The 22,382-nt window shown below is 39.2% G+C and overlaps 1 non-coding gene across 1 annotated transcript; it reads left to right on the forward strand.

The window, feature by feature from the left end:
• Positions 1–16,891: 16,891 nt before the first annotated feature.
• Positions 16,892–16,998, forward strand: LOC112587206. Its single transcript, XR_003111722.1, has one exon. It is a non-coding gene; the product is annotated as a U6 spliceosomal RNA (small nuclear RNA).
• The last annotated feature ends 5,384 nt before the right edge of the window (positions 16,999–22,382 follow it).

Here is a 22,382-nt window from a genome sequence, read left to right on the forward strand (position 1 = left end):
CTGGAAGAAGCACAAGCTGGAATCAAGGTTGCCAGGAGAAATATCAATAACTTCAGACATGCAGATGACACCACCCTTATGGCAGAAAGTCAAGAGGAACTAAAAAGCCTCTTGATGAAAGTGAAAGTGGAGAGTGAAAAAGTTGGCTTACAGCTCAACATTAGGAAAACTAAGATCATGGCATCCAGTCTCATCACTTCATGGCAAATAGATGGGAAAACAGTGGAAATAGTGGCTGACTTTATTTTTTTGGGCTCCAAAATCACTGGAGATGGTAACTGCAGCCATGAAATTAAAGGATACTTATTCCTTGGAAGGAAAGTTATGACCAACCTAGACAGTATATTAAAAAGCAGAGACTTTGCCAACAAAGGTCCATCTAGTCAAGGTATGGTTTTTCTGGTAGTCATGTATGGATGTTAGAGTTTGACTATAAAGAAAGCTGAGTGCTGAAGAATTGATGCTTTTGAACTGTGGTGTTGGAAAAGACACTTGGAAGTCCCTTGGACTGCAAAGAAATCCAACCAGTCCATCCTAAAGGAGATCAGTCCTGACTGTTCATTGGAAGGACTGATGCTAAAGCTGAAACTCCCAATACTTTGGCCACCTGATGTGAAGAGTTGACTCATTTGAAAAGACCCTGATGCTGGGAAAGATTGAGGGCAGGACGAGAAGGGGACAACAGAGGATGAGATGGTTAGATGGCATCACGGACTCGACGGACATGAGTTTGGGTAAACTCTGGGAGTTGGTGATGGATAGGGAGGTCTGGTGTGTTGCGGTTCATGGGATTGCCAAGTGTTGGACATGACTGAGTGACTGAACTGAATTGAACTGAAGAGCTAATTCATATTTGTGGTTCATTGAAAAATCTTGGACTGATCATTCTTGTACCATCTTTTTTTTTTTTAAATTTTTAATTAACTGGAGAGTTTGGTGTTACTATATTGTCATCCCCATTTCACAGATGAAGATATGATAATGAGTTCCTGGCACATAGTAGGTAATTGACAAGTATTGGTTCTATTTCCTGGCTTTTGGTTTTTCAGTAGTCTAAATTCATAAATTAAATATACCATGCTCAAGTCAAGCCAGGGTACACAGCATTTGTTTCCACTGGGGACATCTTCAAGTGTCCAGTCTGTTTTGTGACTCCAGCTTGGCAAACTGAACACCCAAGTTGGTTCTTTGTTCTGAGATATTTCATCGTCAGATCTCTCCCTACCAAAGAAGAGGCTGTGCCAAGAGTTACACAGGACCCCCGTTTCAGGCATGCACCCCCAGGTTCATCCTTTTCTCACCTCAAGAAATAGCTGAAGGACAGGCATTTCTAGGCATGCTTGTAGATAGCAGTCTGTTAGAGACACCTCCATCCACCCAGATGTCTGGTCTGTCGCTTCAGAGCTGTCTCACCACAGTGGGTGTTTGTGAGGCCAGCTCCTGGCTGCTCACCTATGTCTGTTGTTGTTACTATTATTGTCATTATCACACACACAGAACTGTTGTGAAATAGGTGTTTTCAGTGCCTCCTTAAAGCTAAGAAAAGTGAGATTCAGAGAGACCCAAGGCCCTAGAGCTGGAGCTAGGACCTAACCCAGGCCTGTTGAATGCAATGCAGTTAGTTATACACGTTAATTTTGGGGATGATCATTTAGTTAAGAAGAGTAAAGTCTAGGGATTTTTTTCGTTAATACTATTTCTTGTGTGTATGTGGTGACAATACTTAGGATCTACTCTTTTGGTAAATTTCAAGTATATAATACTGTATAACTAATTATAGTCACCATGGTGCATGTTAAATCTCTACAACTTATTCACACTATGCAGCCACAACTTTGTACCCTTTAATCAACATCTCTCCATTTCCCTCACTCCCATCCCTGCCCCCCATCTCTGGTTAAATCTGTTTCTTGTACAATCTTCACAACTCAAGGAAAATTAGAAAGACTGAATTAGTCTGTTTAGTGTTCATTTATGTATTCCCATTTCTTGGAATTATACAGACTTTATAACTAGTTTAAATGCTTTGACAAATTCAGTATGATTGCCTCTGGTTAGCACAGAGTGGTAATTAAGTCTGCAATTATATGTTCAGATTTTCATATTTTTCCTGTATGCACATTTTGACAGTAATTGAACAAGGCAGTATTTGCAATATCCATTCTGAAACTGTTTCACAATATTTCATTATATGCCAGATTAATTTGTTAAACTCACGAAGCAAATGAAAACTTCAGTGTTGATCCAATTAATCCAACTAGGGGCCCTTTTTGCTAACATGCTTTAGCAGGGAAAACTGAAGGAGAGACTGAGCAAAGTGTCTAGAAAGATTAGGTGTGGACTTGGGAGATGGAGGTGTGCTTGATGGTAGGCTCGATTTTTTCTAAGTTGCTCTTTTTTCTCATTAAATACCATTTACTTCCTTGAGAATCAGTACAGTAGGAAGATGAATAAACATTGATGAGATGTGCATCTGTATCTTGAAAAAACTTAAGGAAATTTAATTTTCTTTTTGGGTTCTTTTGTGTGTGAGCTAGTGTGCCTATGTATATGTGTGTTTATGTGTAGTTTGGAATGAAAGGGTATGGCCCAAAGCAGAATGGAATTTTGATTGTCTATGGTTCTATTATTTTTCATGTATTCCAGTGCAACTTACAAAGAGTGAGAGAATTAGAATCCCTTTTACTATGATAAAGACTTGAGATGACAGGTATGGAAATACTAGATGGAGTATAGGATCCTTTTGGGTGTTATTGTTCTCTCTTGTGAACTGATGATAGGGAAGAAAACCTGCCCTCTGTTGGGTGAACAGCTTTCTTTATAAAGTCTTGCATATCTGTTAGCTTCTGTCATTATAGATTTATCCATGCATTTATTTATTCAGTCATTCAACAAATGGTTGTTGAGTATTTATTGTGAGCCTTGGATTGCAATAAATGCTGAGGATACTCTGAGAGCAAAATCAAATTCAGCTTTTCTGAAGAGAATTGAACTGAATGGAAATGTTAACTGTTATTATGTGTATGATACTCTTCTGAGTGTTTTACTATATTAACTAAGTTAGTTACTAAGCATATATAAAATGTTAAATTTCATCTTACTGATTAGGAAACTGAGACATAGAGAGGTTAAACAACTTGTTCAAGTCAGTTATAGAGTTCTGGAACTGTTAGAGTAAGGATGTGAACCCAATCTTGCTCTGGAGTGAAAGCTCTTAATACAACACTATCCTTGGAATGGCAAAGTGTCAATTTTCTTGGTGTCTGTCTGGAGTTGTATAATGGCAAAATATAGAAATCTAGAGGAATTTCAGGGGTTTAATGAATGTTATAAAACTGTATGAAAAATTTTTACCTGTATTTTGTAGGAAAAGAATCTATAGTTTTTGCAGGATTATCCCTGTAACTCACAATAAATTGAGAACCACTGACTATTCAAATAATATTTTGTTTTGAGACAATTGTAGGTTCACACTGAGTAGTAGAAAATGATATACAGGGATCCTGTATAAATTTCATTCAATTTCCCTCTATAGCAACATCTTGTATAACTTTAGTACAATATGACAACCAGGAAATTGATGTTGATGCAATCTACTAGTCTTATTTAGATTTCACCAACTTTGCATGTATTCATTTGTGTGTGTATGTTTGTATGTGTGTGAATTTAGTTCTTTGCAGCTTTATCATGTGTGGGTTTGCATAACCACCAGCACAATAAAGATATAGAACAATTCCGTCACGAGGATCCCTTGTGTTGATCTTTTATAGCAATAGAAATTTTCTTCCCTGTCTAGATTATTTTATAGGAAAAGAATTTATGTATTATTCTGTCATTATTAAATGAATCTGAGACATCTTTTTTTCCCCTTGTCATTTTACTCAGGATTATCAAACAAAACAGTTATTTTATATTTAAAGAGTTATTAATGAATAAGATAATAACAGTTGGTTTTGGTTAGTTATTTCTATATAGTAGCACACTGCAAAAATTAGTAAAGATGTTTCCGAATAAGAAAATGTTATTCTTCACACAAGAGGAGTCATCTTTCCTAACCCCATCATTTACTAGCTGGATGACCACTGCACTCTAGATAGCCTTTCAGGCCCTCATCCTTTCCTTTGAGTCACTGTTACATTGACCACTATCTGCTATTATCACTGGGATTGTTATTAGCTCAATATATCTCTCATGATTCAGTTTCACCACTTTCTGATACACTTTCACAGAGCAGCCAGAGTGATCTTTATAAAAGCAAAATTCACCAGTTTGTTGTATTTTTTAGGTTCCATATGTGATATTATATAGTATTTGTCTTTCTCTATCTGACATTTCACTTAGCTTAATAGCCGCCAAGTTCATTCACGTTGCTGCAAATGGCAAAGTTTTGTTCTTATTTTATGGCTGAGTAGTATTCCATCGTGTGTGTGTATAAACCACATTTTCTTAGTCCATTCATTACTGAATATTCAAGTTACTTCCATATCTTGGCGATTGCAAATAATGCTGCTGTGAATGTTGGGGTGCATGTATCTTTTCACATTAGTGTTTCGTTTACCTTTGTTTTTGGATATGTAGCCAAGAGTGGGATTGGTAGGTCAGAGGTTGGAGTTTTGAGAAACCTCCACACTGTTCTCTGCAGTGGCAGCACCAATTTTCATTCCCACCAACAGTGTAAGAGGGTTCTTTTGTCTACACATCCTTGCCAACACTTGTTATTTTTGCCCTCTTTGAAGACAGCCATTTTGCAAGTGAGAGGTGATACCTCTTTGTGGTTTTGTTTAGATTTGCATTTTCCTGGTGAGGAGCATTGTTAGATACTTTTTTCATGCGACTGCTGGCCATCTGCATTCCCTGTTTGGAAAAGTGTCTATTCAAGTCTTCTGCCCACTTTTTAGTTGGTTTGTTTGGTTTTTGGATATTGAATTGTAGGAGTTGTTTATATATTTTAGATATTAATTCCTCATTGGTCATACCATTTGAAATACTCTCTCCAATTCTGTAGGTTGTCTTTTCATTTTGTTGATGGTTTCCTTGTATAAACCAGTGAATACAACAGAAAAGAAGCAGACTTACAGATACAGAGAAGAAACTAGTGGTTACCAGTGGGGTGAGGGCAATATAGGCGTAGGAGATTACAAGGTACAAATTTTTAGCTACAAAATAAGCTACAAGGATATATTGTACAACACAGAGAATATAGCCATTATTTTATAGTAACTATAAGTGGAGTATAACCTTTAAATATTGTGAATCACTGTATTGTACATCTGTAACTTACCTGAAGTATATATATCAACTATACTTTGATTAAAAAAAGAAATGGTGAAAATAGCAATATGAATGGTATCAATTTATGTGATGAAATAAAATTATTGTACTATTTTCTCTAATAATAACAAACTATGGAACCTGATTACAAAGTTTGAACATGATATGCAAAATTCATACTTTATATTTGAATCTAGATATTCCTTAAAGAATTTTTGTCAACAATTTCAGTTGCTTTTGGCAGAGTTAAATTTCTCTAAAATTAAATGAATAAAAAGTTAACTACACTGATGCAAAAATGTTACCTAATTTGACATTACTATTCATAAATACAATGTATATTAAAACTTGATTATAAAACCTAATTTTGTTGAATTTAAGGCAAGAAAAAACATATAGAATATTTTTTAAAAAATCTAAGTATATAATTCCTTTGCTTAAAATCATTCAGTGGCTTCCCATGGCTTCATAGGCCAAGCTCCATCTTCTTAGCCTTGACACTGGGCTTTTCCTGGCGCTGGCACCAGCTTGCTCTTCAGCCTGGCCAGGCCCAGATCTAGATCTTGGAAGGCATTTGCTATCTCTTACCCCTGGACTATTCCTTACACCCTTCAGACTTACGATGCTGCTTTCTCCATGAAGACTTCCTGGGTTGCAGTTTTTGTGTCCCTCACTGTGCTTTCTTAATAACATTACAGAGTAATTAAGAAATCAGGTTTTGGGATTTTGTTGATCTCGACTTAAATTCCATCCTTAATTAGTAAATGTGTGATATTGGATGAGTCACTTCTCCTAAATCTCCACTTTCATATTTGTGACAAAAAAAGGACTCTGTTGGATTTTAATAGTTAAAAAAAATAACACAGTGAGGCACGGGCTTCATATAGAGAGGAGCTCAAAAGCTAGTGACTTTTATAGCTAAACTGTCACTCTGTGCTTCCCTCTGGCATTGCGCTAGTCATGCTGTCTGGTGAGTGTTAGCCTACTGGGGACTGTGTTTTGGTACTTTATATTCCTAGCACCTTCCACAGGGTAGGTGCTTAGAAGAGATGAGTGGACGACGTAAGCCAAGAAGGGAGAGAAAATAGATCAGGTCTCCAGTTGCCTCAGTGTTCATTCTTTTCAGAAAAGTCTATTATTTGGCCTCAAGTCATTTTTCAGTTATGTTAGGCAAATCCACCTTTAAATGCAAGCCCCATACTCTTTCCAAACCCCAATAGAAACAATCGATTTCTTACAGGCTTTTTTATTTTTTTTTAATACTCACATCCTCGTTCTTCAATCATTGAGAGTAAACTGAATCCTTCGAGTCTTTGAATAAAGCTTCATTTTTGCTTGAGGGAAGAAGCTCTGGGTTAGAGAGAAAGAGAGAGTCAGACAGTCTCAGGGGGCAACTGCTGACCTGATTTGGAGACTGCAATCATGCCTGAAAACAAGAGACTTCATAATGGCCTTTCCCTGTTGTGTTGGCAGAGTTTGTGAAACGGGGAAATGCGGGGAATCAACCGCCTAGAGATTTCAGGTGGGAAAAACCCTCAACTACACATCATTTGGAAATTTTAAAAAGCCAATATCATTTGGGACTTTTAATTTTGTCCCACTCTTGAGGCAGTGTGTGTTCAGTCAAATTTTCCCAGAGATTGCCCTCTGGGAGTCTGCATTGCACCTAGGAGATAGCTCTATATAAAGTGCAAAGTAGTGAAAGTGTTAGTCGCTAAGTCGTGTCTGACTATTTACAACCCCATGAACTGTAGCTTGCCAGGCTTCTCTGTAGATGGGATTTTCCAGGCCAGAATACTGGAGTGGGATAGCCATTCTGTCCTCCAGGGAATCTTCCTGACCCAGGGATCGAACCCAGGTCTCTTGCATTGCAGGCAGAGTCTTTATCATCTGAGCCACCAGGGAAGCCCTGTATAGAGTAGTTATTTGGTAAATCATTAATATTTGATGAAGTTAAGTGAATGATTTTCAAAATAATAGTAATTGTCCCTGTTTTTCTACAGAATTGAATCTATTGACCTTTCCCAAAACATTTTACTGTAGGATCATAGTCATTTTGAAATCCTGGGAAACCTTCAGATCAAGACTGTAGAATCTATTTAAGTAGCTTGTGCTCCCTTGATTCTTGTAAATCGCAAGGCCCTGTGTTCTTGGATGGTGTCACAATGGGCCACAGATAAGTAGAAGGAGTCAGGGATCAAGAAGGCCAAGTCATGGAATATTCTGTCAGAAAAAGAGTTATATGGTAAACAAGAGCCACTCTCTATAGCCAGCATTAAACTGATTTATTTAAATATAGCTGTGCAAGGTGGTCTGTCATGGTAAAAAGAGGGCTTTGCATTTGCATCAGTATGGATGAACCCGGAAGACATTACACTCAGTGAAATAAGCCAGACACAGAAATGGAAAAAATTGCATCATCTCACTTATACATGGAATCTTAAAAAAGTTGAATACATAAAAGCACAGTGGAATAGTGGTTATCAGGGGTGGAAATGTGGGGCAATTGGGGAAATTGTCAAATATACAAAGTTATGTAGGATGAATAAGTTGAGAAACAATGTATATCATGGAGACTATAGTTATTAACACTGTATTGAATACTGGAAATTTGCTAAGAGAGCAGTCCTTGGATGTCATCACACACAAAAAAGGTAACTATGTGAGGAGATATTTTAATTAGATCAATTGTAGTAATCTTTCACTATGTATGTCACAACATCATGTTTGTACCTTAAATACATAAAGCTTTTATTAAGAAATTTTAAAAAAGGGGGGATCTGAAATTGGCCAAATATTTAAGTTAGGCCACTCACCGACTATCAACCTTGGGCAGGTTACTTAGCCTAAGTCTGAATTCCTTCATTTGCAAAGTGACCATGAAATAATATTGACACCTTCCCTGTGACAGTTGAATGAAATGACATAGACCAGCAACCCAGAATAATAAATGCCCAATGACTGATATCATTGGTAGAAGTATTGATATTCATATTAGCCTTTGTATTGGTTCTGGTTACTTTTAAAATGAAAGAGAGGAACGTATAATAGCTACCTTGTATCAAGCACTCCCTATAAAACAGAGGCCACAGGTGAGCATGTTGACATCTAGTCCTCACAATAACCCCATTCTCATTTTGTAGAGGAGGAAACTGAGGCTCAGTGGTTGAGTAACTTGCCCCACAGCCGTCCTGGAGCAGAACTGCTGCTCAAATTCCACGACTGTATCCCTGAATGGCTCCTTAGTTCTGACATATTGCAGAAATCTTGATGTCAGGCTTTTTCCAGGGGATCTAATTGTGTATGTGTTTAGCTCCTTCTGATGAACTGGATGAAGTTAGTGGGATTTCAATATATGTCAGCCTTTGAGCTTACACCTTCAGTTCAGTTCAGTTCAGTCGCTCAGTCGTGCCTGACTGAGATCTTCATGACCCCATGAATTGCAGCACGCCAGGCCTCCCTGTCCATCACCAGCTCCTGGAGTTCACTCAGACTCACATCCATCGAGTCAGTGATGCCATCCAGCCATCTCATCCTCTGTCGTCCCCTTCTCCTCCTGCCCCCAATCCCTCCCAGCATCAAAGTCTTTTCCAATGAGTCAACTCTTTGCATGAGGTGGCCAAAGTACTGGAGTTTCAGCTTTAGCATCATTCCTTCCACTTTAGCCAGGGGCAAACTTGAAGAGTCACCACGTGGAGGATTCAGCCACATTGCCTCTCTTTGCTTTGCTCCTGAATCTGCTGCTGCTTCATGTTACTTATAGCTTCTCTTGCAAATCCCCAGTTGGTTTCATCTTTAGCTTAATAAGGGGAGCACTCATCCAGAGCCTCATTTTCTCTCAAGACCTCCTTGTGCTCGGGAAATGGACGAGACCTTCAAGTGCTTGGTTTCGAGGGCCCAGAGGCCATACCTTGATGCTTGTTTTTAGATCTGAACTGCATAGTAACGAGCATGGATGCCCGTTCTGCAGACATGGACCATGGGTAAATGGCAGAACCTCTGTGGCTGACCTATGACCCATTCCTGTGAATGTCACTTTGAGACAGAGACTCTGGCTGGTCCCCAATTCACAACCAGTGGGGCGGGCCTCAGCTGGGGAAGATTATCTCACAGGGCACAGAGAATGGTGCTGCAAAGGGCTCCCTTATTAGAGTGACTTCTAAGAGGATCTGCCCTGGGATTTCAGCCTGGTTCTCCGTGGCTCTTTGACCCCTGGAAAACAAAACATATTTTGAGAAGCAGCACAGGATTCTAAAGACATTACAGAGTGAGAAGGTAATAAGCCAGTTTTCCTTCTAGGCATATACACCAGAGAACTTCTTATTACTGGCCATGTGCAGGAGGAAACATGTTCCAAGATATTCATGGCTACAGTATTTTTAATGAAGAAAAATTAGAAACAGTTTGTTGTATGCCTAAATAGAAGGCAATTCCAGAAATACAGTGACTTCTTCCCATTTTTTCAATTAGACAAAAGAGAGGTTTGGGGTCAAATTAAATCATTAAACTTTATGGATATAAAAGAAATAGTCAACTATTTACTTAAAATGTTAAACATTACAAGTTTGAAATGACATAATACAAAAAATATCAACTTAGAAATGTTCTTTTTCTCTAACTGGAGATTTCAGAAAATGATTTGACTTAAATGTCTCCTATATGCCTTCATGATCAGAGTTCTTTCTCATCAGCAGAGAACTGCTTTTTGAATCATAGAAATAGAGTCCCAGGGTGTATCACACCCAGCAGTTTAAGAATCAGTGATGTTTTCTTTGGAAAGCGTTTCTCCACTGCAAGAATCTTCGTGCTTTAATATTAGAACCATTGTCTCATTCATTTGGCCTGCAGTTGCATATTTGTTCTCTCAAGAATAACCAGTTACTGTATTGATTTAAAGTGAATCTTTGGAAGGTTTATGTGTAATGGCACACAACACTTGCAATTGTAAGGTCTTATACTCGCAAGTTATTACCTGATCTATGTTAAATTTCTTTTTCTTTCCTCCCTCTCCTCCTCCCATGGTCTCCTTCCTTCCTCCTCCCCCTCCTCTTCCCCCTTTTTATCTTTTTCTTTTAAATATATTCCATTAAGTGACTTCCATAAGCATCCAGAGTCAACATTACATGCTTATTTCTAGAATAGTCTGTCTTCCTCAATAATGCTGTGTGGTTTGAGCGAAAGTAATGGAAAGATTGTACCATAACATGAGAGACTGTTAAGTTTCACAGATGAGTAATTCTTTTGTAGAGTGATAGTTTTGGGGGAAAATTCTGCATTGTGTTCTGGTATACATGCCATAATTTGAGAAAGAAAAACAACAAAATGAGAATTATTCACATGAATATATAGAAGTTAAAAGGAATAAAACCTGCTTCTCTCTCTGTCTTTCGTCTCCTCTGTGCAAGTGTCTCTGTCTATAGATAGATTTTACATACATAGATGATGAGAAAAACATATCGTAGAATGATGCATGCAGTATGATGACATTTGTGCTAATTCAAATCCCTAAAATAATGTAATATAGATGCTGTTTGATATAAATATATGCATGTAAAAATGCAAAAAGGAACCAGGTAGGTCATAGTTCAAAGACATGGTCTTGAGGAATGGAAAAGATGATATAGGACTGGTAACTGAGTCGAAGGAATTTTACTTTCATTTGTAATATTTATTTTACTTAATGAAAAGACTTGAAGCCAATATGGCAACATTTAAACAGTTTTTACTTCTTGGTGATGAGTGCATGTCTTATTCTGTTTTTGTGTGCATGTGTGTGTGGTTGTTATCCTTTTTAAAATGTCTCAACTCATATGAATGAGTAAAAGAAAGAAAAGCAGTATGGTGATTTTCTTTCACTGGTAGAAAGACAGGCTATACTGGGAAAGGAAACAAGTTGAATGAGGCTGAAGTTTTCTTCAGTTGGGGCACATTTGTGTGGTTAAATATAAGTTAAAACCTGTGCCTTTCATCCATATTATAAATTCAGACTGTATGTCCCCAATCTGGATTGGGGAGGGAGTGAAGATTGAGAAGATGTTGGTAATGGGGTAGTAAAGAAGTTTTCTTTGAACTTTGGGCCAAGAAGATGTCACCTGGCTGTGACCACAACGTAGGCTCCGCCCTCCACAGTACCTGGGTCCACTGCAGGCAGCATCTCTCACCCTGGCCACCTCCCTGGTCCTGGAAGAACAAAGATAGAGGCTGGGAAGCAGAAGTAGCAAACAGGTGGTCCTCAGTGTATCCTTTTCAGAGATGTGTTTTGTGTGGCCTGTACAATGATTTTAAAAAGTGGTCTCCTCCAGAGAGGGTGAGAAAAAGACTGCTCAAATTAATTCTAATCATATTTGACATTACTGTGTCATCAACAATATTGGAGGAAAAAAAATATTGGACAATGTTTTCGGTTTGCTAAAGGTAAAGAAGTCCAAATCGAAATTTCTATGTTCAGTCATAATATCATTGAAAGTGAGGATGAAATAAGATTTTTTTTCAAATATCCAAGAAATTAGAATTTTAATAACCCAGTAGATCCACTCTGAAAGCTAAAAGAACTGCTAGAGAATATATGCCCCCAAAGAGTGAATCCAGAACTTAACAATGAACTGTAATACTTAGCAAAAAAAATAATAAAGCTATTCTATGGATAAATAATAAAGCTATTCCTGAGAGTCCCTTGGATAGCAGGGAGATCAAGCCAGTCAATCTTAAGGGAAGTCAACCCTGAATATTCATTGGAAGGACTGATGCTGAAGCTGAAGCTCCAGTATTTTGGTCATCTGATGTGAATAGCTGACCCACTGGATAAGTCTCTGACGCTGGGAAAAATTGAGGGCAGAAGATGAAGAGGGCATCAGGATGAGATGGTTGGATGGCATCCCTGATGCAATGGACATGAACTTGCACAAAACTTTGGGAGATAGTGAGGAACAGAAAGGCCTGGCATGCTGCTGTCCATGGGGTCGCAGAGTCTGATATGACTGGGTGACTGAACAACAACAGTTCTATGGACATGATAAAATTACTTTTTAAAAAAACAAAAAAACAGAAACAAAATAAATAAAAGTGGGTCTCATTTTAAAATATGGAGATTTCAAAACCATATCACACAGGCCTCCTGTTTTTAACTTGGCGTCAGTCAGCCATAGCTAACTCTGATTTTTCTCCTTCAGACCAGGTTTGGGTGCGCCTGTGTGCTGCAGGGGCCTCTCCCCAGCCAGCTTCGCTGGCATTAACTGGTCCCTGTAGGAATTTGAGCAGACGGTCCCTATGTAGAGTGGCTGTGTGACAGGCAATAGCTGAGAGTTTGCAAGAGGCTGTGCCAATATTTTGCAGAAATGCTGGCAAAGCTTTATACAGGAAAGTTCATTTTAGCTCCCCACTGTGCCTAATTATAAATAAATGGTTGGGACATTTAAACATGCCACAAAGAATGACTTGAATCTCTGCAGCCGGCAATTCTTCTTTCTCCCCGGCCTGGGATTAACTAACTGACTTTTCTCATCTTTAATTTCTGTGAATTAAACACGGTTTTTATCCGTGAAGGCTTCAGATTTGTCTCCTCCCTGTCATCTTAGGATCTATAGGCACATTAGCTAATTATACCCCGTGGGAAATATCTCGGAGACTCTTTTGCCAAACTCTCAAATGGAACCATTTTTAATGCAAACTATGCTCGATTATATATCTATACACATGAGAAGAAAGAAATGAATGAGGTTGGGGGCATGGTAATGATTCACAGAACAGTTTATATTTGTATACATTTATTCAGCATCCAAAAAATAGAGAGAGATAAGAAAGACTTCCTCAGTGATCAATGCAAAGAAATAGAGGAAAACAATAGAATAGGAAAGACTAGAGATCTCTTCAAGAAAATTAGAGATGCCAAGGGAACATTTCATGCAAAGATGGGCACAATAAAGGACAGAAATGGCATGGACCTAAAAGAAGCAGAAGATATTAAGAAGAGGTGGCAAGAATACCCAGAAGAACTGTACAAAAAAGATCTTCATGACCCAGATAACCACAGCGGTGTGATCACTCGCATAGAGCCAGACATCCTGGAATGCGAAGTCAAGTGGACTTTAGGAAGCATCTCTATGAACAAAGCTAGCAGAGATGATGGAATTCTGGTTGAGCTATTTCAAATCCTGAAAGATGACACTGTGAAAGTGCTGCACTTGATATGCCAGCAAATTTGGAAAACTCATCAGTGGCTACAGGACTGGAAAAGGTTAGTTTTCACTTCAGTCCCAAAGAAAGGCAATGCCAAAGAATGTTCAAACTTCTGCACAATTACACTTATCTCATATACGAGTAAAGTAATGCTCAAAATTCTCCAAGCCAGTCTTCAACAGTACATGAACCATGAACTTCCAGATGTTCAAGGTGGATTTAGAAAAGGTAGAGGAACCAGAAATCAAATTGCCAACATCCATTGCATGTGAGCGTGCTAAGTCGTTTCAGTCATGTCCGACCTTTTGCGATCTCATGGACTAGCCCACCAGGCTCCTCTGTCCATGGGATTCTCCAGGCAAGAACACTGGAGTGGGTTGCCATGCCCTCCTCCAGGCAACATCCACTGGATCATCACAAAGACAAGAGATAAGCAAGACAACTTTGTCCAAGACAACTTGCTTTGTCAAGCAAAACAACTCTCTTGGACAAAGCAAGAGAGTTCCAGAAAAACACCTGCTTCTGGTTTATTGACTATGCCAAAGCCTTTGACTGTGTGGATCACAACAAATTGTGGAAAATTCTGAAAGAGATGGGAATACCAGATCACCTGACCTGCCTCCTAAGAAATCTATATGCAGATCAAGAAGTAACAGTTAGAACTGGGCATGGAACAACAGATTGGTCCCAAATTAGGAAAGGAGTATGTCAAGGCTGTATATTGTCACCCTGCTTATTTAACTTATATGCAGATTGCATCATGAGAAATGCCAGGCTGGATAAAGTACAAGCTGGAATCAAGATTGCTGGGAGAAATATCAATAACCTCAGATATGCAGATGACACCACCCTAATGGCATAAAGTGAAGAAGAACTAAAGATCCTCTTGATGAAAGTGAAAGAGGAGAGTGAAAAAGTTGTCTTAAAGCCCAACATTCAGAAAACTAAGAACATGGCATCCAGTCCCATCATCACTTCATGACAAATAGATGGGGAAACAGTGGAAACAGTGACAGATATTTTTTTGGCCCCCAAATCACTGCAGATGGTGGCTGCAGCCATGAAATTAAAAGACACTTGCTCCTTGGAAGATAAGCTATGACCAACCTAGATGCCATATAAAAAGCAGAGACATTACTTTACCAACAAAGGTCTGTCTAGTCAAAGCTATGGTTTTTCCAATAGTCAAGTATGGATGTGAGAGTTGGACTATAAAGAAAGCTTAGCACCAAAGAACTGATGCTTTTGAACTGTGGTGTTGGAAAATACTCTTGAGAGTCCCTTGGACTGCAAGGAGATCCAACTCGTCCATCCTAAAGCAAAGCAGTCCTGAATAATCCCTGGAAGGACTGATGCCGAAGCTGAAGCTCAAATACTTTGTCACCTGATGTGAAGAGCTGACTCATTTGAAAAAACCCTGATGCTAGCAAAGATTGAAGGCAGGAGGAGAAGGGGACGACAGAGGATAAGATAGTTGGATGACATCACTGACTCTATGGACATGAGTTTGAGTAAACCCTGGGAGTTGGTGATGGACAGGGAAGCCTGGCATGCTGCAGCCCATGGGGTTTCAAAGAGTTGGACACGACTGAATGACTGAGCTGAACTGATTCAGCATGGATGGAGTACTATGTTTCAGACATTGTGTTAGTTTCTGGGAATAAAATGACAACAGAAAGTGAACATCCTTGTGTTCTTGCAGCTTCCATTTCCAGTGGGAGAAAGATATTAAAATATATTTCTCTTATTAACTAATAAATTACCCATGCATCATATCATGGGAGGCTAATGTGCCAAGGGAGTTCTGCTGTGAAATTGCGGAGAAGGTTCCCAAGAAAGGAATACAGTGGGTGAAGGGATGCTGGTTGGATGTGGAGAGGGCAGAGGCAAAAAGGATGCATGATGGGAACTGCAGGTGAGCAGGTGATGTGAAGCACTGTGTTTTTGAGGACCTGAAGAAGACCCACATGTCTGGGAAGAGCAGGGGGTACAAGATGAGGTCGAGAGGTCCTCCAGGGTGGGACTGGCAAGTGCAAGGGTTCAAGCTTTTCATTTTACTTCTTTCTTGTGGATGCTTTTCATAGAAATATTTCCTTCTTTTACCTCCTTTACCATTAGTCCAGGAGACACTGAAATGGCTGCTTTTGAAATCATTGGACATATGGGATGAAAGGCCTTAAACGTTCCATCTCTCTGCTGAGTAGGCTGTGCAGCAAATGGCTACTTGAGTTTCCTGTCCTGTATGCCAGCAATAAATAAGAGTGCAAAATGCACTAAAATAATATAGTTTAGGTTTGGGGAAAACATTTTTCCTCTTCAGATATTTTCTACTCCTAAAAGAAAAAAAAAAAAAAAGTTGCTTAAATGTTGCTTAACACAGATGAGATACTCCAGTAGCTCAACAGGCACTCAGATGGGTTGGAACTCATGCTTCTCAATCTTTGTTGAGATTCAAGTTACCTCTAAGTGAGAGTAACTCAGTATTCAAGTTATAAGGGGCATAAGCAGGATTAGGCAGCAATATATATATGAATCTTGGTGAGTTTTACAACAATTTCATTTGAGATGTTTTGATTGTAATTTTAGACTAATTCTTCAGGGCAGAGGCTAACCTGGCACCTCCTATTTTTTTGTAATGCAAAAGAAATCAATCTCGAAATGGTTCAGCACATTCAATTAATTTTAATGGTCTGCTGCTCTCCACGTCATTGGATCAGAGCCTATGAATTCAGACGTGTAACTGAGCTTTTTAGTGAGCTCTTAAGAATTATATGTAGGCTCGATTCGATTCCAGGTAAAAAGAGTTCCTACTCAGTTGGTTTATCTTGAGAGTGTATCTCTGAAATTCATATGGTTAATAAAGCCTCATTGAAAGCAACTATGTGGCTTTTATAGGAAAAGCAAGTTAACATTTTTAAGTGGGTGATCAGGAAAGTGCAAGGATGTGGCCATTAGAAGGAAAACAAGTAGTGGTTTATGGGTTACGTGGCTATCCATCACATCAACTTCAAAAACAGGGATGTGTTTCAAATAGCCACAGATTTCCTATTATAAATCTGTGGTTAATATTTGAGGTCACTGCTGCTGTTGCTGCCAAGTCACTTCAGTTTTGTCCGACTCTGTGCGACCCCAAAGATGGCAGCCCACCAGGCTCTCCCATCCCTGGGATTCTGCAGGCAAGAACACTGGAGTGGGTTGCCATTTCCTTCTCCAATGCATGAAAGGGGAAAAATAAAGTGAAGTTGCTCAGTCGTGTCTGATTCCTAGCGACCCCATGGACTGCAGCCCACCAGGCCCCTCCATCCATGGGATTTTCCAGGCAAGAGTACTGAAGTGGGTTGTCATTGCCTTATCTGTTGAGGTTACTAGTAATCAGCAATTTAGGTTACTCAATAATCTAGGTTACTTCTCAGAGCAAAACATTGTGTCTAAAATAGCAATTTTTGTGCTTGCTTCGGCAGCACATATACTAAAATTGGAATGATACAGAGAAGATTAGCATGGCCCCTGCGCAAGGATGACTTGCAAATTCATGAAGCGTTCCATATTTTTAATTTCACAATTTGTATGGAAATACAAAAAACCTCGAATAGCAAAGCAATCTTGAGAAAGAAGAATGGAACTGGAGGAATCAACCTACCTGACTTCAGGCTCTACTACAAAGCCACAGTTATCAAGACAGTATGGTACTGGCGCAAAGACAGAAATATAGATCAATGGAACAAAATAGAAAGCCCAGAGATAAATCCACCCACATATGGACACCTTATCTTTGACAAAGGAGGCAAGAATATACAATGGATTAAAGACAATCTCTTTAACAAGTGGTGCTGGGAAATCTGGTCAACCACTTGTAAAAGAATGAAACTAGAACACTTTCTAACACCATACACAAAAATAAACTCAAAATGGATTAAAGATCTCAACATAAGACCAGAAACTATAAAACTCCTAGAGGAGAACATAGGCAAAACACTCTCTGACATACATCACAGCAGGATCCTCTATGACCCACCTCCCAGAATATTGGAAATAAAAGCAAAAATAAACAAATGGGACCTAATTAACCTTAAAAGCTTCTGCACATCAAAGGAAACTATTAGCAAGGTGAAAAGACAGCCTTCAGAATGGGAGAAGATAATAGCAAATGAAGCAACTGACAAACAACTAATCTTGAGAATATACAAGCAACTCCTACAGCTCAACTCCAGAAAAATAAATGACCCAATCAAAAAATGGGCCAAAGAACTAAATAGACATTTCTCCAAAGAAGACATACAGATGGCTAACAAACACATGAAAAGATACTCAACATCACTCATTATCAGAGAAATGCAAATCAAAACCACTATGAGGTACCATTTCACACCAGTCAGAATGGCTGCGATCCAAAAGTCTACAAGTAATAAATGCTGGAGAGGGTGTGGAGAAAAGGGAACCCTCTTCCACTGTTGGTGGGAATGCAAACTAGTACAGCCACTATGGAGAACAGTGTGGAGATTCCTTAAAAAACTGGAAATAGACCTGCCTTATGATCCAGCAATCCCACTGCTAGGCATACACACTGAGGAAACCAGAAGGGAAAGACACGTGTACCCCAATGTTCATCGCAGCACTGTTTATAATAGCCAGGACATGGAAGCAACCTAGATGTCCATCAGCAGATGAATGGATAAGAAAGCTGTGGTACATATACACAATGGAGTATTACTCAGCCATTAAAAAGAATACATTTGAATCAGTTCTAATGAGGTGGATGAAACTGGAGCCTATTATACAGAGTGAAGTAAGCCAGAAAGAAAAACACCAATACAGTATACTAACGCATATATATGGAATTTAGAAAGATGGTAACAATAACCCTGTATACGAGACAGCAAAAGAGACACTGATGTATAGAACAGTCTTATGGACTCTGTTGGAGAGGGAGAGGGTGGGAAGATTTGGGAGAATGGCATTGAAACATGTAAAATATCATGTATGAAACGAGTTGCCAGTCCAGGTTCGATGCACGATACTGGATGCTTGGGGCTGGTGCACTGGGACGACCCAGAGGGATGGTATGGGGAGGGAGGAGGGAGGAGGGTTCAGGATGGGGAACACATGTATACCTGTGGCGGATTCATTTTGATATTTGGCAAAACTAATACAATTATGTAAAGTTTAAAAATAAAATTAAAAAAAAAAAGCAATTCTTTTTACTTTGTCCTAAAGATTACCTTCTACACATTCAAAAGCCTCTTAGATTCAGTGTCTTAAGAATAATGATTGAATTCATTTATAAGAACTTTTTCTATGATCTTAATGTTTGGGCAACTCTTGAATTGTGAATTACACACCATGTCAGGCTCTTGTTTCCAGGGATGACTTTCAATATAACTTAAGTCAGTGGTAGTAACTCATCTGCACTTATCACCACCAGATGAGTCTTTGTACTAGGAATTGGTTCTGGAAAGCAATTTAAAGCTGATAGTAACATTAGAGATTTGAGGGAGTACCAGGCAGCGAGGCTGAGAGGTCTAAGGTGCTGGATTAAGGCTCCAGTCTCTTTGGGGGACGTGGATTCATGTCCCACTGCTGCCAAGAAGTGCTTTTGCTTCCCTGGTGGGCTCAGCAGCTAAAGAATCCACCTGCAATGTGGGAGACCTGGGTTTGATCTCTGAGTTGGGAAGATCCCCTGGAGAAGGGAAAGGCTACCCATTCCAGTATTCTGGCACAGAGAATTCCATGGACTGTAAAGGCCATGGGGTCACAAAGAGTCAGACATTGCCGGGAGCCGGCGAGAGACATTCCACTCGTGACAAAGGTCATGAGGAAGGAGGCTCGGCATACGCAAAGGCGGGATCGAGCCTCGGGAGTGCCCCCGGATATTCTCGAGCATCTACCCCCAAAAAACCAGAGTCTGCCTACTTTATTGCTTTGTGCTCTCACCTCTGACTTTACTGGGAGCTGTCCCCTACCACCATCTCGCTCTCTCTGTCAAAGAGTTAACTTACAGCTCCAATTAATAAAGTTCCTGGGCAATTAGGAGTGTTTAAATCCAAACCCCTCAGATGGCTCTCTAACTCGCCTGACAAGTTTACCCGGACACCTACAGCTATGCATACGATTGTTTACAGTCTCCCAGCCTCGAGAGGCACGGGAGCTTAAGATATTCAAATAGCTTAGAGCCTCTCAGAGAGTTAGAAACTGTCAGAATAAAACTAGTAAAATATTTCGTTGATGAGCCAATGCTTGTTGCCAAGTTTTCACATCCCCTGTATTGTATCCTTGAATGTGTATTAATTAATATAGTTGGTATGTAGAAAAAATAAGTAGTGGCCTTGGTGTTAGTAACTTTAGACCCTTAAGGTAATAAATTCTTTCCTTTGTAAACCCATTACACATCTGCCCTATGGAAATGCAATTTTATCTTCGGAAGATGGCGCCAAACCTTAAAATAATTACTCTTAGAGAAAATAAGTCTTTGTTGATTAGTCCTTGTCAAGAGTCATAAAATGTTAATAGGCCTTCTGGCCAAAAGATGATGTAAATCACCTAAACCATTTGCATACGATAAATTTGCAGGAAAGAAACCCTGGTTTTTGATAAGCATCAAAGACTGCTGACTTTGCATTCCCTATTATCCTCTATGTGTAACTTAGGGTATAAAAACCCCTGTTGAAAATAAAGCTACGGGCCTTGCTCACCAAAGCTTGGTCTCCCCATGTCATTCTTCCCCTCAACCTCCAGCTGAGTATCCATCTGGAGCGTGGATATCCTCTGCGACCATTTATTTGCCTGGGCTTCTAAGACCCACTCGAGAAGGTGTCTAAAGTGGGGCACCTTCCTCTATTCGAGAGGGCGCCTGCGGCCTCCGTGGTCAGAGCTAGCCTGGTGTCATGGGTTATATTGATTTTCCGCGTAAACCAAGCTACTCAGCTTCTTTTCTCCACTGAATTTTCCTACTGAGCTATCCTCATTCTATTATTCTTTATATCTCTGAATAAATAAATAAATAGGTCGCCTACTCCGTCTCCCCTTCGAATACTCTGGATCAGCCGGGGCTGGACCTCTGCAAGACATGACTGAGTGACTTTCACTTTCACAAGAAGGATAAAAATTAGACACTAAGAGGCCTGTGGGCCAGGAAAGCCTTAAGGTCAGAAGTGAGGTTGTTATAGAGCAGGGTTTCTCAGCATGACTGACAATCTGGACTGGAAAAATCTTTGAACATTGATCAATTGTGACACCAAAAATGTCTCCAGACATTGCCAAGTATCTCCTGGGGGAATATATTGTATCTGTCCAGGTACAGACCACTGCTGTGGAGAATTCAAGAGAGCAGTAGTGTCAATAAAGAACATGGGAGCTCCCAAGTGATTGATAACCACAAATCTATGTCCAGCCTAGACAGTTTTCTGTATTTCACTGCTAACATCTCCATTTCAATGTTTCAAGGACATATCAGTCTTTTTTTATTATTAATTTTTATTGGAGTTTAGTTGCTTTAACAATGTCAAATTAGTTTCTGCTGTTACAGCAAAGTGAATCAACTATACACACACACACACACATATATATACATATATATATACATACACACATATACACATATATATATCTTCTTTTTTAAAGTGTCTTTCTTGTTTAGATCACCACAGAGCAGTGATATACATATATATATATATATATATATATATACACACACACACACATATACATATATATATATATATATCTTCTTTTTTAAAGTGTCTTTCTTGTTTAGATCACCACAGAGCAGTGAGTAGAATTCCTTGTGCTATATAGTAGGTTCTCGTTAGTTACCTATTTTACACATAGTATCAATAGTGTATATATGTCAATTCCAGTCTTCCAATTCATTCCCCCTCTTCCCTCTTTGTCAAGGACTCTTCAGCCTTAATATGCCCAAGAGTGCTCTCATGACTTCCCATTTCCAAAATCTTTTTTTTTTTATTTGTGACTCTCAGTCTCAGTGTATGTACCAAATTAGTATTCATCCCGGACTCCTCCTTCTCTCCCATCTCCCACACATGGGAGATGGGGGAGAAGTCGGCAAGCTCTATCTGGTGATTTTTACCACCAAATATCTCTTGAGGCTGTCTGCTTCTCACTACCATCACCACCACCACCATCCCATTCCAAATCAGCAGCATCATTCACCTGCCTGCCCCCATGGTAGAGCCTGGAAAGGTGGAATACTGATTTCCCAGCTTCTGTTGCAGCTAGGAATGGCTGTGTCACTTATTTCTGACCTGTGAGTCACTCCTGGGGATGGGGAGGAGACTTTAGAAAGTTCAGAGGAGACATTGTTTTCCTAACAGAAATCACAGAGGTGCTGGCGTTTGTCCCTTGATGTCTTTCAGCCACTTTGAATGAACACAACATTTCCAGAGCTGGAGCTATCATTCTGCAACTTACAGGAAGATCTCTGGAATCAACAGAGATGGGATCATTTTTGAAACATTAGACCAATGGCCAGAGCTGCCTGTCTCTGTCACACGCTTATGTAAGATAATAATTCCCCTCTTGTGTGAGCCACTGTCTATTGGGTTTTCAATTCCTTACAGACACTTTCCTAATTGATCCACTGGACAAGGAGTTAAAGAGCATAATCCATTTCTTGATCTTTCTCTGTAAAAAAATGAGTGTAACATCTTAAATCTTGGGCGGATATGATAGTGTAAGGTTTAAGAGGTAATATCTGACACTCAGTAAACACACAGTGGTAGTGATTTTTATTTTATTGTTTTTTTAATTTAAAATAATTTTAAATTTTAATTTAAAAATTAAATTAATATAAAAAGATATGTCTGTATATACAATTAATTCCAAAGGATTTGCAAGCCCACAATTCTGTCTCTGGGTCTGTGTCTACACATTTTGTTTCTGATTCCTTTCAAATAAATTTGAAACAAAAATTTAAAAATTAA

This window comes from Bubalus bubalis, chromosome 9 (assembly GCF_019923935.1).
Source record: "Bubalus bubalis isolate 160015118507 breed Murrah chromosome 9, NDDB_SH_1, whole genome shotgun sequence".
Classification (NCBI taxonomy): domain Eukaryota; kingdom Metazoa; phylum Chordata; class Mammalia; order Artiodactyla; family Bovidae; genus Bubalus; species Bubalus bubalis.